The sequence below is a fragment of the Tursiops truncatus genome, chromosome 4 (assembly GCF_011762595.2).
Source record: "Tursiops truncatus isolate mTurTru1 chromosome 4, mTurTru1.mat.Y, whole genome shotgun sequence".
Classification (NCBI taxonomy): domain Eukaryota; kingdom Metazoa; phylum Chordata; class Mammalia; order Artiodactyla; family Delphinidae; genus Tursiops; species Tursiops truncatus.
Window position 1 is genome coordinate 2,686,326 of NC_047037.1, and position 16,169 is coordinate 2,702,494.

The following is a 16,169-nucleotide window of genomic DNA, read 5'->3' on the forward strand; positions in this document are numbered from 1 at the left end:
ACACAGACATATCAGTATGATCTTAGAGTTTGGAGGTCAGAATTCTGAAATGAGTTCCACAGCACTGAAGTCAAGGGGTCTGCACACCTGGTTCCTTCTGTAGGCTCTGTGGGGAGCACCAATTTCCTTGGCTGTTATAGCTTCTAGCGGCCACCTCTTTTCCTTGGCTTATGGCCCCTTCTGCCATCTTCAAAGGACATTATTCCAGTCTCTGCTTCCATCATCACCTCATCTTCTCCTCTGCCTCTGCTTCCTCCTGAATCCCTCTTCTAAGAACCTTTGTGATTATACTGGGCCTTTGTGGTTATACTGGGCCTATCAGCTAATCCAGGATGATTTCCTCATCATGAAATCCTTCACCTAATCCCATTTACAAAAATATGGTACCATAATCACAGGTCCCAGGGACTAGAATGTGGACATATTGGGAGGGGGGCATCGTGCAGAGAGATACTTTTCTATAGCTGAGGAAACCGAGGCTCAAAGAGATTAAGTAACTTCCATAGAGTTAGATGGTTCCTAAGGACCACAGTCATTCATTCTTTACCACTGTCTCTGGAACTGAATTACAAGGAGGAAAAAATAAATGATATACTTAAGGTCAAGGTACATATGATCTAGTATTATTAGATTTTTAGACCAAAACTATACTAAGCCTGTGGTCTGCATTATAAAATATAATCCATTATAAGGAAAAAGGTTCTAAGCTTTGTTTTTCTTTTAAAGGATAACATTCTGTAACAGCTCTAGGTAATTCTTGAACTATAATAGGCCGTCCTCCAGTTACTCATCCTGCTAGCTGCTGTGAGCTGGTATTTTAATTTTCAAAGCTTCAGTCAGCTTCAATATATTTCTACCCATTAGTAGTAGGTGGCCACTCTGTATGCAGAATAAAGCTAAAAATGTTTAAACTTGACAGCATTTCTTTTTCAGTTTTGAGGTCATCTACCTCATTTTTCCGAATCTCTCTCTTCTCACAGTTGAGTGGCTCAAGTTCAGATCTAGTTAGCCGTTCATCTGAAATGGATTTTCGACATCCTCCTGTCTACATTAGCTTCCCCTAGAAACTCCCCAGTTTGTCAAATACTTCTCACAAAATATGGTTCCTAGGATTGAAGATGATATGCAGCTGTAGTTTAATCATACTGAGTACAGCTGAGATGTTCTTTTCCCTTAATTGGAAAGTGTACCTCTGTCATATTGCCTTATTGACATAGAATAAATGGAAAGTTGGACAGACCAGCCCATTTCCAGAAAGACAGAAAGAAAGCATTTTAAGCTGCAGCTTGACTGATAACCCACTTGATATCCAGAGAAAGAAGCAAAACTTTCCTTTACACCTTGATCACTTGTAAGTGCTACGTGGTCAGCTTTTTTTTTTTTTTTTTGCGGTACGCGGGCCTCTCACTGTTGTGGCCTCTCCCGTTGCGGAGCACAGGCTCCGGACGCGCAGGCTCAGCGGCCATGGCTCACGGGCCCAGCCGCTCCGCCGCACGTGGGATCTTCCCGGACGGGGGCACGAACCCGTGTCCCCTGCATTGGCAGGCGGACTCCCAACCTCTGCGCCAGCAGGGAAGCCCATGTGGTCAGCTTTGATGGGGTTAAGAAGGCCTGCTTTGCTTGGGGGTGTGTGTGTGTGTGTCCTTTCCTTAATTTATTTTAGTTATAAATATTTACATCTTACTATACACACACACACACAGGCTATGAAACTTAATAATGAAATACATCTCCCATGAAATTATTGCCCAATTTAGGAAGTAGGACATTGCAATATAGTTGATATTGAATATATACAATGTTCCTTGTTCATCCTATCTCCTATCTCCCTCCACTGAGATATAGTTATAAATTCTATGTTTATCATAAGGAATTTTTAAAAGTTTTATTATGTGTGTATATCTCCCCTAAATAATAAATATTTTAAAATTTTGCTTGTCTATGGGCTTTATAAAAATAGTAGCATGCCATATATAATTTCCCGTAACTTGCTTTTTCATTCACAGTTGTATTTCTAAGCTCTACCTATTATGTAAGGCTAGAACTTGCTCATTTACCCTTGCTGCGTAATATTCTGTTGTGTGAACATATCACTTTATTTGTTTTTCTATGGATGGACTCTTGGGTTATTTCCTGTTGAAGGAGTTTATTTCCAGTGATTTGCTATTACAAACAATGCTGCTGTGAATTTTCTTGAACAGGTCTCTTGGTGCACGTGAGTAAGGGTTTCTCTAGGGATAGAATTGCTGGGTCAGAAGGTAAATGCATTCCTTACTAATTCAAAATTATTTTTTAAAGAAGTTGAACCTATTGACACTCCCTCCAGCACTGTGGTAGAGTTCTTTTTTTTTACATCTTTATTGGAGTATAATTGCTTGACAATGGTGTGTTAGTTTCTGCTTTATAACAAAGTGAATCAGCTATACATATACATATGTTCCCATATCTCTTCCCTCTTGCATCTCCCTCCCTCCCACCCTCCCTATCCCACCCCTCCAGGCGGTCACAAAGCACCGAGCTGATCTCCCTGTACTATGCAGCTGCTTCCCACTAGCTATCTACCTTACGTTTGGTAGTGTATATATGTCCATGCCTCTCTCTCGCTTTGTCACAGCTTACCCTTCCCCCTCCCCATATCCTCAAGTCCATTCTCTAGTAGATCTGTGTCTTTATTGCTGTCTTACCCCTAGGTTCTTCATGACATTTTTTTTTTCTTAAATTCCATATATATGTGTTAGCATACGCTATTTGTCTTTCTCTTTCTGACTTACTTCACTCTGTATGACAGATTCTAGGTCTATCCACCTCATTACAAATAGCTCAATTTCGTTTTTTTTATGGATGAGTAATATTGTATATATGTGCCACATCTTCTTTACCCATTCATCCAATGTTGGACACTTAGGAGGTTTCCATCTCTGGGCTATTGTAAATAGAGCTGCAATGGACATTTTGGAACATGACTCTTTTTGAATTATGGTTTTCTCAGGGTATATGCCCAGTAGTGGGATTGCTGGGTCATATGGTAGTTCTATTTGTAGTTTTTTAAGGAACCTCCATACTGTTCTCCACAGTGGCTGTATCAATTTACATTCCCACCAACAGTGCAAGAGGGTTCCCTTTTCTCCACACCCTCTCCAGCATTTATTGTTTCTAGATTTTTTGATGAGGGCCATTCTGACTGGTGTGAGATGATATCTCATTGTAGTTTTAATTTGCATTTCTCTAATGATTAGTGATGTTGAGCATTCTTTCATGTGTTTGTTGGCAGTCTGTATATCTTCTTTGGAGAAATGTCTATTTAGATCTTCTGCCCATTTTTGGATTGGTTTTTTTTTTTTTTTTGTTATTGAGCTGCATGAGCTGCTTATAAAGTTTGGAGATTAATCCTTTGTCAGTTGCTTCATTTACAAATATTTTCTCCCATTCTGAGGGTTGTCTTTTGGTCTTATTTATGGTTTCCTTTGCTGTGCAAAAGCTTTGAAGTTTCATTAGGTCCCATTTGTTTATTTTTGTTTTTATTTCCATTTCTCTAGGAGGTGGGTCACAAAGGATCTTGCTGTGAGTTATGTCATAGAGTGTTCTGCCTATGTTTTCCTCTAAGAGTTTGATAGTGTCTGGCCTTACATTTAGGTCTTTAATCCATTTTGAGCTTATTTTTATGTATGGTGTTAGAGGGTGATCTACTCTCATACTTTTACATGTACCTGCCCAGTTTTCCCAGCACCACTTATTAAAGAGGCTGTCCTTTCTCCACTGTACATTCCTGCCTCCTTTATCAAAGATAAGGTGACCATATGTGCATGGGTTTATCTCTGGGCTTTCTATCCTGTTCCATTGATCTGTATTTCTGTTTTGTGCCAGTACCATACTGTCTTGATAACTGTAGCTTTGTAGTATAGTCTGAAGTCAGGGTGCCTGATTCCTCCAGCTCCGTTTTTCATTCTCAAGATTGCCTTGGCTATTTGGGGTCTTTTGTGTTTTCATACAAACTGTGAAATGTTTTGTTCTAGTTCTGTGAAAAATGCCAGTGTTAGTTTGATAGGGATTGCATTGAATCTGTAGATTGCTTTGTGTAGTAGAGTCATTTTCACAATGTTGATTCTTCCAATCCAAGAACATGGTATATCTCTCCATCTATTTGTATCATCTTTAATTTCTTTCATCAGTGTCTTATAATTTTCTGCATACAGGTCTTTTGTCTCCTTAGGTAGGTTTATTCCTAGATATTTTATTCTTTTTGTTGCAATGGTAAATGGGAGTGTTTTCTTAATTTCACTTTCAGATTTTTCATCATTAGTGTATAGGAATGCCAGAGATTTCTGTGAATCAATTTTGTATCCTGCTACTTTACCAAATTCATTGATTAGCTCTAAGTTTTCTGGTAGCATCTTTAGGATTCTCTATGTATAGTATCATGTCATCTGCGAACAGTGACAGCTTTACTTCTTCTTTTCTGATTTGGATTCCTTTACTTTCCTTTTCTTCTCTGATTGCTGTGGCTAAAACTTCCAAAACTATGTTGAATAAGAGTGGTGAGAGTGGGCAACCTTGTCTTGTTCCTGATCTTAGTGGAAATGCTTTCAGTTTTTCACCATTGAGGATGATGTTGCTTGTGGGTTTGTCATATATGGCCTTTATTATGTTGAGGAAAGCTCCCTCTATGCCTGTTTTCTGCAGGGTTTTTATGATAAATGGGTGTTGAATTTTGTCGAAACCTTTCTCTGCATCTATTGAGATGATCATATGGTTTTTCTCCTTCAATTTGTTAATATGGTGTATCACATTGATTGTTTTGCGTATATTGAAGAATCCTTGCATTCCTGGAATAAACCCCACTTGATCATGGTGTATGATCCTTTTAATGTGCTGTTGGATTCTGTTTGCTAGTATTTGTTGAGGATTTTTGCATCTACGTTCATCAGTGATATTGGCCTATAGTTTTCTTTCTTCGTGACATCCTTGTCTGGTTCTGGTATCAAGGTGATGGTGGCCTCATAGAATGAGTTTGGGAGTGTTCCTCCCTGTGCTATATTTTGGAAGAGTTTGAGAAGGATAGGTGTTAGCTCTTCTCTAAATGTTTGATAGAATTCGCCTGTGAAGCCATCTGGTCCTGGGCTTTTGTTTGTTGGAAGATTTTTAATCACAGTTTCAATTTCAGTGCTTGTGATTGGTCTGTTCATATTTTCTATTTCTTTCTGATTCAGTCTTGGCAGGTTGTGCATTTCTAAGAATTTGTCCATTTCTTCCAGGTTGTCCATTTTATTGGCATAGAGTTGCTTGTAGTAATCTCTCATGATCTTTTGTCTTTCTGCAGTGTCAGTTGTTACTTCTCCTTTTTCATTTCTAATTCTATTGATTTGAGTCTTCTTCCTTTTTTTCTTGATGAGTCCGGCTAATGGTTTATCAATTTTGTTTATCTTCTCAAAGAACCAGCTTTTAGTTTTATTGATCTTTGCTATCGTTTCCTTCATTTCTTTTTCATTTATTTCTGATCTAATTTTTATGATTTCTTTCCTTCTGCTAACTTTGGGGTTATTTTGTTCTTCTTTCTCTAATTGCTTTAGGTGCAAGGTTAGGTTGTTTATTCGAGATGTTTCCTGTTTCTTAAGGTAGGATTGTATTGCTATAAACTTCCCTCTTAGAACTGCTTTTGCTGCATCCTGTAGATTTTGGGTCGTCGTGTCTCCATTGTCATCTGTTTCTAGGTATTTTTTTATTTCCTCTTTGATTTCTTCAGTGATCACTTCATTATTAAGTAGTGTATTGTTTAGCCTCCATATGTTTGTATTTTTTACAGATCTTTTCCTGTAATTGATATCTAGTCTCATAGTGTTGTGGTTGGAAAAGATAATTGAAACAATTTCAATTTTCTTAAATTTACCAAGGCTTGACTTGTGACCCAAGATATGATCTATCCTGGAGAATGTTCCATGAGCACTTGAGAAAAATGTGTATTCTGTTGTTTTTGGATGGAATGTCCTATAAATATCAATTAAGTCCATCTTGTTTAATGTATCATTTAAAGCTTGTGTTTCCTTATTTATTTTCATTTTGGATGATCTGTCCATTGGTGAAAGTGGGGTGTTAAAGTCCCCTACTATGAATGTGTTACTGTCGATTTCCCCTTTTATGGCTGTTAGTATTTGCCTTATGTATTGAGGTGCTCCTATGTTGGGTGCATAAATATTTACAATTGTTATATCTTCTTCTTGGATCGATCCCTTGATCATTATGTAGTGTCCTTGTCTCTTGTAAGAGTCTTTATTTTAAAGTCTATCTTGTCTGATATGAGAATTGCTACTCCAGCTTTCTTTTGGTTTCCATTTGCATGAAATATCTTTTTCCATCCCCTTACTTTCCGTCTGTATGTGTCCCTAGTCTGAAGTGGGTCTCTTGTAGACAGCAAATATATGGGTCTTGTTTTTGTATCCATTCAGCCAATCTGTGTCTTTTGGTGGGAGCATTTCATCCATTTATATTTAAGGTAATTATCGATATGTATGTTCCTATTCCCATTTTCTTAATTGTTTTGGGTTTGTTATTGTAGGTCTTTTCCTTCTCTTGTGCTTCTTGCCTAGAGAAGTTCCTTTAGCAGTTGTTGTAAAGCTGGTTTGGTGGTGCTGAACTCTCTCAGCTTTTGCTTGTCTGTAAAGGTTTTAATTTCTCCATCAAATCTGAATGAGATCCTTGCTGGGTAGAGTAATCTTGGTTGCAGGTTTTTCTCCTTCATCACTTTCAATATGTCCTGCCAGTCCCTTCTGGCTTGCAGAGTTTCTGCTGAAAGATCAGCTGTTAACCTTATGGGGATTCCCTTGTGTGTTATTTGTTGTTTTTCCCTTGCTGCTTTTAAGATAGTTTCTTTGTATTTAATTTTTCATAGTTTGATTAATATGTGTCTTGGCGTATTTCTCCTTGGGATTATCCTGTATGGGACTCTCTGTGCTTCCTGGACTTGATTATCTATTTCCTTTCCCATATTAGGGAAGTTTTCAAGTATAATCTCTTCAAATATCTTCTCAGTTCCTTTCTTTTTCTCTTCTTCTTCTGGAACCCCTATAATTCGAATGTTGGTGCATTTAATGTTGTCCCAGAGGTCTCTGAGACTGTCCTCAGTTCCTTTAATTCTTTTTTCTTTATTCTGCTCTGCAGTAGTTATTTCCAGTATTTTATCTTCCAGGTCACTTATCCGTTCTTCTGCCTCAGTTATTCTGCTATTGATCCCATCTAGAGTATTTTTCATTTCATTTATTGTGTTGTTCATCGTTGTTTGTTTCATCTTTAGTTCTTCTAGGTCCTTGTTAAATGTTTCTTGCATTTTGTCTATTCTATTTCCACGATTTTGGATCATGTTTACTATCATTATTCTGAATTCTTTTTTAGGTAGACTGCCTATTTCTTCTTCATTTGTTAGGTCTGGTGGGTTTTTATCTTGCTTCTTCATTTGCTGTGTGTTTTTCTGTCTTCTCATTTTGCTTATCTTACTGTGTTTGGGGTCTCCTTTTTTCAGGCTGCAGGCTCGTAGTTCCCGTTGTTTTTGGTGTGTGTCCCAAGTGGCTAAGGTTGGTTCAGTGGGTTGTGTAGGCTCCCTGGTGGAGGGGACTAGTGCCTGTGTTCTGGTGGATTAGGCTGGATCTTATCTTTCTGGTGGGCAGGTCCATGTGTGGTGGTGTGTTTTGGGGTGTCTGTGGACTTATTATGATTTTAGGTAGTCTCTCTGCTAATGGGTGGTGTTGTGTTCCTGTCTTGCTAGTTGTTTGGCATAGGATGTCCAGCTCTGTAGCTTGGTGGTCGTTGAGTGAAGCTGGGTGCTGGTGTTGAGATGGAGATCTCTGGGAGATTTTCACCGTTTGATATTTCTTGGAGCTCGGAGGTTTCTTGTGGACCAGTGTCCTGAAGTTGGCTCTCCCACCTCATAGGCACAGCACTAACTCCTGGCTGCAGCACCAAGAGCCTTTCATCCACACGGCTCAGAATAAAAGGGAGAAAATGTAGAAAGAAAGAATTAGTAGAAGTAGAAAGAAAGGAGGGAGGGAGGGAGGAAGGAAGGAAGGAGGGAAGGAAGGAAAAAAGAAAGAAAGAAGATAAAGTAAAATAAAATAAAGATACAATATAATAAATTTATTAAAATAAAAAATAATTAAGAAAAAATATTAAAAATACAAAAAACAGAAAAATGGACGGATAGAACCCTAGAACAAATGGTGTAAGCAAAGCTATATAGCATAAATCTTGCTCTCAAAGTCCACCTCCTCAATTTGGGATGATTCGTTTTGGATACATGTATTCCGCAGGTGCAGGTACATAAAGTTGATTGTGGAGCTTTAATCCGCTGCTCCTGGGGCTGCTGGGAGGGATTTCCCTTTCTCTTCTTTGTTCTCACAGATCCCAGGGTCTCAGCTTTGGATTTGGCCCCGCCTCTGCCTGTAGGTCACCGGAGGGCGTCTGTTCTTCGCTCAGACAGGACGGGGTTAAAGGAGCCGCTGATTAGGTGGCTGTGGCTCACTCAGGCGTGGGGGAGGGAGGGGTACGCAGTGCGGGGCGGGCCTGCGGCGCTGCCGGCGTGACGTTGCACCAGCCTGAGGCGCGCCGTGCGTTTTCCTGAGGAAGTTGTCCCTGGATGCCGGGACCCTGGCAGTGGCGGGCTGCACAGGCTCCCCGGAAGGGGGTGTGGATAGTGACCTGTGCTCGCACACAGGCCCCTTGGTGGCGGCAGCAGCAGCCTTAGCGTCTCATGCCCGTCTCTGGGGTCCGCACTTTTAGCCGCAGCTCGCGCCCGTCTCTGGAGCTCCTTTAAGCAGCGCTCTTAATCCCCTCTCCTCGCGCACCAGGAAACAATGAGGGAAGAAAAAGTCTCTTGCCTCTTTGGCAGGTCCAGACTTTTCCCCGGACTCCCTCCCGGCTAGCCGTGGCGCACTAGCCCGCTGCAGGCTGTGTTCACGCCACCAACCCCAGTCCTCTCCCTGTGCTCCGACCGAAGCCCGAGCCTCAGCTCTCAGCCCCGCCCGCCCTGGCAGGTGAGCAGACAAGCCTCTCGGGCTGGTGAGTGCCGGTCGGCCCTGATCCTCTGTGCGGGAATCTCTCCGTTTTGCCCTCCGCACCCCTGTTGCTGTGCTCTCCTCCGCGGCTCCGAAGCTTTCCCCCTGCGCCTCCCGCAGTCTCCGCCCGCGAAGGGGCTTCCTAGTGTGTGGAAACTTTTCCTTCTTCACACCTCCCTCCCAGAGGTGCAGGTCCCGTCCCTATCCTTTTGTCTCTGTTTATTCTTTTTCCTTTTGCCCTACCTAGGTACGTGGGGGGGTTTCTTGCCTTTTGGGAAGTCTGAGGTCTTCTGCCGGCGTTCAGTAGGTGTTCTGTAAGAGTTGTTCCACGTGTAGATGTATTTCTGGTGTATCTGTGGGGGGGGGAAGGTGATCTCCGCGTCTTACTCTTCCGCCATCTTCCCGGAAGCCCCTGTGGTAGAGTTCTTGTTGCTGCACATCCTTGATAACATTTGGTAATGTCAGCCTCTTAAATTTAACCCATCTAAAATGTATTTTATTGTGGTCTGAAAAAGCATTGCCTTGATTTCTAATGAGGTTGAATGTCTTTTCATACTTATTTACCATCGATGTTTCCTTTTTTGTGAATTGCTGCTCATATCAACCCCCTATTTCTTAGTTCATAGGGTTGTGTGTGTGTGTGTGTGTGTGTATGTGTGTGTACCGTGGCCAGATTTATCAGTCTGTTCTTTTATGCCTAGTAATTTCTGAATTTTGCTTAAGAAATCCTTCCATCCCTATTTTGTATTTTTTCTAAATGTTTTAAAATTTTACCTTTATATTTAAGTCTACAATGCATCTGGAGTGGATTTTTCTGTTCTATTGCATGAGATAGGGATCCAATTTCATTTTTCTCATTTGAAAAACAGTTATACTAGCATAATTTCCCGTCTTGGTCTTCAATGCCAAGGCTTTCATAAATTAAAATTTCGATTATGTGAGACTGCTTTTGGTCTTTCTATTCTATTTCGTTGGACCATCTGTTTCTGTGTGAGCACCTCAGGTTTGCTTTCCTTTTCCTCTTTTGTTTTCCATTCTTCTGCCCTGCTCTAAGGATCCTGGATCTTTCATTCCATAATTCACTTATATCCAAGGTCAGCCAGTTTATTAGGAGCATCCTGATAGATTCCATAGTGTATCAATAGCAGAACAAACAGGGCTATCTCTTGCTTATGGTGATATCCTCTCATAGCACATGCCAGTAAGTTATAAAGTCCCCATCGCCACCAGGGTGACCATGGCAAACAGGAGTGAAGGGGGCAAGGAATATGTTCTGTCACTCTTTTCTCTAAGATTTCACTACAGTTTCTTTTTCATACGTGCCACCATATCACTCTGTTGACTCAGTTTTTTTCTTCTAAACAGCTGTCATTCAGGTATCCCTCAACTCTGCACCCTGTACTTCCTAATTATGTTTTCTAATAAATGCAGTACTTTATATTTTCCTCTCCAAATTTTATCTAATTCATTTTATCAGATCATTTTATATACATGATTATATTATTTCAACTATTCACAACCATTCAGTGATGACAATCCTCTCTATCTGCATCCACATCGATACAGTTTTTGACAGGAGAAAGCTCAATAGCTCAATTGACGTTGATTAATTAATTCTCAGCTGTTCAACTCATCTATTCATTCTTTGTCATTTAGGTCACATCCTACTATCTTACCCCAGGATACCTTACAAGACTTTGTCAAGCATCTTGCTGAAATAGGTATGTGATGCCACTGGTATACCTTGATGCAAATGCACATAAAATATAATTTAACATATTTGTTTTATCATATTGTCAAATAGCACATATCATATATTTGTTTATGTCTCCTCCCCAACCCATTGCTACTCTTTATTGGTTACCTTATTTCACTTTCTTTCAATAATAGTCATAAACCATGTATTTAAGTATAACTTCTAGAATTACAGGTGTTACCGGTATGATATTGTTTCCCACACCCACTTTTCTCCCCCCACTGCCCTCAGGTCCCGCTTTTGATAATCAAGACAAAATTTACTTTTCTCATCTACAACAATGAGAAAAACTTTTTGTTGGTTGCTTGTTTCTCTCCATTACTTCTGAAGATCTAATGCACCTGAGCCTAGAGACTTAAACACAATTAGGTACTCACTTTCCATCTTCTCATTTTTTCAGTCTACTACTAAAATTAACCATTTCAGGTTTCTTCTTTACAGTTTGAGGGTCGTTCTTCCTGATAAACATGACAAAAGCCACAGGGAGAAGGACCGTTTTCCTTCCCCTTTGTCATATGCTACATTGCACCATCTGGCTCAAGCCAGGAGTCTAGCCCTTCCTATTCTTCTTGCCCTGAACATAACCAAAATGCATTTTTACTTACTCAGCATTTTCTTTGCAAGCTTCAGCTCATCCTTTACTCCAGCTTTATTGATTTTATTCTGACATGTGACCATGCTGCTGACAACCAAATTGTGCTAGGGAAGGTGAAAGAAAGCTTGTCAAGACTTAGTGAAGCTGAACCTTAAACAAACACCAATCTTGCTGGTTACACTGATAATTAATCCTGCTGAGAGCATATTCTCAAAAGAGGATTGGAGGCTAAGAGATGGGTTTGATCACATGAGATAGAGACACCCATCAACTCTATGCCTGATGCTGCTACCGTATGGCAAAGAACATTCTTTACAATATCTGAAGGATGTCTCTGAAATAACATCTGTGCCTAAGAATAGCAATACTGTCCATTGCGTTGATTTTCAGTAGCCGATGCCAGACACATAGTAGTACTCAATAGAAATTTGTTTATTGACAAAATGAGAACAATAAATATTGGAGGAGAGGAAAAAGGATTATTTCCTTCAAGTCACATGAGGGACTAAAGTTGAGAATATGGATTTAATTGTTTATACTGTCTTTGGACTGATTCGACATTTTTCACTTTAAGATTCTGGCCACTTTGATCCACAGGGAAACGTTAGTGGTGAAAATATAGAATCTGCTTCTTGGAAAATGCATTGCTTAGACAGATTAAAGACACATAAGCTAGAGAAAGTATGCAAATCTTCCTTGTTTGAATGGAAGGGAAAGGAGGCAATGGAAGGAATTAGTGGAAATTTTCAAATCTTAGTCTCTTTCTGATATTTTTGATAAAAGCCGCTGGGAGTGAGTCAAGAAGGAAGACTAACAAGTTCATCCGCCAAAAAACAACTGCTATTTTCTCTTGAATATTAGTAATTAAAACTGTTTTAATACTCTCAGTTATTCTCGGTTAAGTTTGCAGAAAAATGTGTATGTGTGTGTGTGTATAGGTGAAAAGAGAGAAAGAAAGAAAGAATCATTTTTCTTTCCCTAGGGTTCAATAGTTTAATATATAATGTAATCCAGGGCTTTGCAGAAATGAGCTTGTTTAACAACTCCTGGTACTGCGTGTAGTAATCTCTAAGTTTGCTCAAGTCCTTTTGGAAATAGGCATGGCGGAAATGATAGATTACTAATCAGTTCCCTGTGTATTTGTATTGATTCTATAGCTCACTGTTCACACTTGCTTAAACATTCATTCAAACTGAGACCCTTTTTTGGTTAAAAAAAAAAGTACGCAGTGATATGAACTGTGTTAACTGGTGACTAGCTGGAAGGGAGAGGTTTTCCTCAGCCACAGATCCAACTTCAGTTCAGGGTTTGCTATTTTTAATCACAGAACTTTGAAACTTAATTCAGTTAAAGAGGGAGGAAGTTGTCAGGGGAGGGTAGCTAAAAGTTCATGCTAAATTTACTTAGAACCAGATTGCGTTCATTAATATTTATACGTCTCTGGTTGGGAAGGGCGATTACGCTCCTTTAAAAACACTGGGTATTCATTATCCGCGTATCGCGTGGCCTTCTGATCAGGGAAGGTGGGTTTTCATTGTGCGATCAGTGGAGATACAGATGGAAACCATCTGGTGCCTCATCCCTTGTCTGTCAAAGCCTCGTCTTGTCTCTCACATGTCAACGATGAATGGAAGGATTTCAATCTCGAGCTGAACAATGCAGCTCGAATCCCTCAGCTAGCCAAGGGGTTCTTGGCAAGCGTTGATGGGCTTAATATTTTAAAGAAACCAGCAATCATTTTAATTCATTAGTTGAGGCCTGTTGTTCTAGGCAGTGTTTTTGATTTGTATTTTGGGCATTGGCTTTGTTTTTGACTCACAAGCGTATTCCATATGGGCATATTTTCTTTTACACAGTGTAACTCGTGGGGACAAAAGTGGGAGTTTTATCAGATAAAATGACCAAAATGCTGAGAGTTCTTTTAATCATCTTCTGTATTGATTATGATTCATATTAAGAGTTACCAAAATTTTCCTTGTTAGCTAAGAGCATAAATCAGAGAACACAGAATTTAATTAACCTAACTATAGGCAATACGTCTAAAAATCCATGCATTTCCTATCTCAGTTCCTTTGAGATAAGGAAACTTGGTGCAGAGCTGTCTTAGAGCACCTTGGGTCCACACTCTAGTGGCTGGCTGGCTGGCTGCCTGTGGAGGTGACTTCCGGGATGGAAGCAAAGTAACCAACCCACATGGTTAGCTTTGACAGTCATACTCTAGCTAATAAAGAACAGGTTGGTTTTGCTGCATTCCACATTGAGAAGAAAGAGGTGAATCACCAAAAAGCAAGTTGATGTCAGAGCCCTATTCAGAAACTCATTTCCAGGGTACATCCTGGGGTTGGTAGAGATTCAGCTCAGCTCTTTACACCTGCCAAGACTGTGGTGGCCATTACAACAGTTATAAGCCCACCACTGACATGAGTGTGGAGAGTGGACATATGTATACATATAACTGATTCACTTTGCGGTACAGCAGAAACTAACACAACATTGTAAAGCAACTATACTCCAATTTAAAAAAAAATTCATAAGCTTGAAAAAAAAGATTGTGCATTGCACTGTATGTAAATTTTACCTTAAAATAAATAAAGAGTTCATAATATGCAAGAAGAAAAAAAAGAGAGAACACATAACAGGCAAATTCTTTTATTTATTGTAATGATTGTTGTGTTGATACATAGTGCTTATTACCTGCCAGGTACTGTTCTACGATGCTATATAGACTTTCATTCATGTAATCCTTGCAACCACTCCAATAGGTAAATTCTATTATTATCCTCATTTTACGGGTGAGGAAACTGAAGCCCGAAGAGATTAAGAACTTGCCCAAACTCCATAGCTTTTAAATGGCAGCATAGGGATTCAAATCCAGATAGCCAGTCTCTGAAATCTGTGTGCATATCCTGCAAATTGTCTCTCACAGTCACCATTGGAGGTAGAGGTCATTCTTGTTATTTCTGTTTCAAAGATGAGGAAACTAAAGCACGTCCTTAGTCTAGGACGTATAAATTGTAGCTGTGGAGCCAGGACTCAGACTTTCTGAATCCCATTCTCTTTATATGATGGAAAATTCAGAACAGTCACTATGAGGCACCACAATAAACTCAGTCATTAGAGAAGTACTGTATTTGTTCAGGGTAATACAGTCCTAGGAAAAGGAAATATACTGATTCTTTACAGATTTACAATAATGTAATTCAACCAAATGATTATAGTTTATTTTCGACGAACATGGAATTGAAATTAACTCATTCTGATGCTACTCAATTGAGTGTTTACTGTATTTTTCTTGCCTCCAAATGTTGGTGAACGTAATCCTTAGTACGTAAAAAGCTTTTTCAGGGCTTCCCTGGTGGCGCAGTGGTTGAGAGTCCGCCTGCCGATGCAGGGGACGCGGGTTCGTGCCCCGGTCCGGGAAGATCCCACATGCCACGGAGCGGCTGGGCCCGTGAGCCATGGCCGCTGAGCCTGCGCGTCCGGAGCCTGTGCTCTGCAACGGGAGAGGCCGCAACATTGAGAGGCGTGCATACCGCCAAAAAAAAAAAAGAAAAAAAAAGCTTTTTCAATTCAATAGGAAGAAAACTGAATAGCCACATTTTTTAAAGAATGGACAAAGAATGAAAATAAATACAAGTGGGCTATAAATTTTTTAAAATGACAAGAAGATTTAACCTCATTAAAGAATAGTAGGAACTCATCCTGTTACTAAAGTGGCACAGATTAAATAAAGTGGTGATATATAGCATCACCCTATGGTACAAGGGAATTGTCTAAGGATGCTTTTTTTTTAAGGACAATTTTTCAATGTGTATCAATAGCCTTAAAGGGTATATACATTTTGATCTATGAATACTGCTTCTAGGGACTGATGCCAAGAATGGCATCATGAATGTGAACAAAGGCTTTTGATAGGACTTTCCTGGTGGCACAGCGGTTAAGAATCTGCCTGCCAATGCAGGGGACACGGGTTTGAGCCCTGGTCTGGGAAGATCACACATGCCACGGAGCAACTAAGCCTGTGCGCCACAACTACTGAGCCTGCGCTCTAGAGCCCACGAGCCACAACTACTGAGCCTGGATGCCACAACTACTGAAGCCCGTGCGCCTGGAGCCCGTGCTCCGCAACAAGAGAAGCCGCCACACTGAGAAGCCCGTGCACCAAGAATCCGCCTGCCAATGCAGGGGACACGGGTTTGATCCCTGGTCCGGGAAGATCCCACATGCCACGGGGCAACTAAGCCCGTGCACCACAACTACTGAGCCCACACGCCACAACTTCTGAAGCCCGTGCACTCTGGGGACCGCATGCTGCAACTACTGAAGCCCACGTACCTAGAGCCTGTGCTCTGCAACAAGAGAAGCCCCCGCTCGCCACAGCTAGAGAAAGCCCGCGCAGCAACAAAGACACAGCACAGCCAAAAAAATCAGACCTTTTTTTTTTTTTTTTTGCGGTACGCGGGCCTCTCACTGTTGTGGCCTCTTCTGTTGCAGAGCACAGGCTCCGGACGCGCAGGCTCAGCGGCCATGGCTCATGGGCCTAGCCGCTCCGTGGCATGTGGGATCTTCCCAGACCTGGGCACGAACCCGTGTCCCCAGCATCGGCAAACGGACTCTCAACCACTGCGCCACCAGGGAAGCCCAAAACCCGACTTTTTTAATAATCGAAGAAAACATTATTTATAAAAGCAAAAATATGAAACAACTGTTAAAGTTTTGATAAAATATATTTAGCACATTCCTGTGATGGACTAAAGGCAACTTTAAAAATATGATGTCT

General features: G+C 40.6%; 1 protein-coding gene across 6 annotated transcripts in view; it reads left to right on the top strand.

Annotated features, from left to right (window-relative positions):
- Positions 1-16,169, top strand: part of THRB (thyroid hormone receptor beta) — a 393,899-nt gene that overhangs the window by 65,674 nt on the left and 312,056 nt on the right. For 4 of the 6 annotated variants that reach the window (XM_019948600.3, XM_019948599.3, XM_073803650.1 and 1 more), the window contains one exon: positions 10,695-10,759. The exons of the other annotated variants lie outside the window; for them this stretch is intronic. The gene's annotated coding sequence lies outside the window, so the exon portion shown is untranslated. The remainder of the gene's footprint in view (positions 1-10,694; positions 10,760-16,169) is intronic. 6 annotated transcript variants of the gene reach the window in all.